Source organism: Schistocerca serialis, unplaced genomic scaffold, assembly GCF_023864345.2.
Source record: "Schistocerca serialis cubense isolate TAMUIC-IGC-003099 unplaced genomic scaffold, iqSchSeri2.2 HiC_scaffold_1183, whole genome shotgun sequence".
In the NCBI taxonomy this organism is placed as follows: domain Eukaryota; kingdom Metazoa; phylum Arthropoda; class Insecta; order Orthoptera; family Acrididae; genus Schistocerca; species Schistocerca serialis.
Genome location: NW_026047385.1, coordinates 40001 through 41367, shown reverse-complemented (window position 1 = coordinate 41367; position 1367 = coordinate 40001). Strand labels below are relative to the sequence as shown.

At 60.5% G+C, this 1367-nt stretch overlaps 1 non-coding gene across 1 annotated transcript in view; it reads left to right on the top strand.

The window, feature by feature from the left end:
• The first annotated feature begins 733 nt into the window (after positions 1-733).
• LOC126434173 (small subunit ribosomal RNA) overlaps positions 734-1367 on the top strand; it is a 1910-nt gene continuing 1276 nt past the window's right edge. The window contains exon 1 of the ribosomal RNA XR_007579025.1: positions 734-1367. This exon is cut by the window's right edge and continues 1276 nt beyond it. This is a non-coding gene — a ribosomal RNA (small subunit ribosomal RNA).

The following is a 1367-nucleotide window of genomic DNA, read 5'->3' as shown; positions in this document are numbered from 1 at the left end:
AGCGCGGTGCGTGGGCGCACGCGCTACAGCCGGCTGGTGGGGGCGGCCAGTGGCAGGCGCGCCGGCCGACGGACGCGGCAGGCGGCGCAGCTGCGCGCCGGCGCCCCCTGCTCGCGGCGCCTTGCGGCCAAAGTAGGTCCTCGCGGGCCCGGTGCGAAGCGCGGTGGCCATCTGCAGTGTGCTGGTCCGATTGAGGACTGTGTGCGCTGAGGATGCGCCGCCGCCCGGCGCTCGGCGCCGCGACGCCGTCTGCTGCTCGGTCGCCCCAGCGGTTCTCGCAGGTGGTTTGTATCGCAGCTGTGCGGACGTGTTGGCGCGTGCGCTGTGCTGGGAGAGTTCGCTTCGGCACCCAAGTGGGGCTTTTGTCCTTCTGTGGCGCTGGCGTTGGAGCTGCCGGTCACCGTAGGTGGCGCGTGTTGTCTCCCGCCGGCAATGCCACGACAGCACGCTCCCGGGCCTCTGTCGGCAGCGGCAAGCTCAGTTGGGAGCACGGGTGGTCGCACCTAAAGCGTCTACTCGCCTAACTCCGGGCGATTGCGCCTCTCTCGAACCCGACCAAGTACTTAGGACGGCGCTGCGCGCCGCCGGGACCTGAGAGGGTTTCGAGGTGTGTTGTGCAGGGGAGCTCAGCCTCCTCCTGTTTGCAGAATAATTGAGCGGACGCTTGCGTGTTCGCGCGGGCCCCCGGGACACACTCCCGGGCGGCCGGCTGCTCAGCTCTAGTTGACGCAGCTCCCTGGTTGATCCTGCCAGTAGTCATATGCTTGTCTCAAAGATTAAGCCATGCATGTCTCAGTACAAGCCGCATTAAGGTGAAACCGCGAATGGCTCATTAAATCAGTTATGGTTCCTTAGATCGTACCCACGTTACTTGGATAACTGTGGTAATTCTAGAGCTAATACATGCAAACAGAGTCCCGACCAGAGATGGAAGGGGACGCTTTTATTAGATCAAAACCAATCGGTCGGCTCGTCCGGTCCGTTTGCCTTGGTGACTCTGAATAACTTTGGGCTGATCGCACGGTCCTCGTACCGGCGACGCATCTTTCAAATGTCTGCCTTATCAACTGTCGATGGTAGGTTCTGCGCCTACCATGGTTGTAACGGGTAACGGGGAATCAGGGTTCGATTCCGGAGAGGGAGCCTGAGAAACGGCTACCACATCCAAGGAAGGCAGCAGGCGCGCAAATTACCCACTCCCGGCACGGGGAGGTAGTGACGAAAAATAACGATACGGGACTCATCCGAGGCCCCGTAATCGGAATGAGTACACTTTAAATCCTTTAACGAGTATCTATTGGAGGGCAAGTCTGGTGCCAGCAGCCGCGGTAATTCCAGCTCCAATAGCGTATATTAAAGTTGTTGCG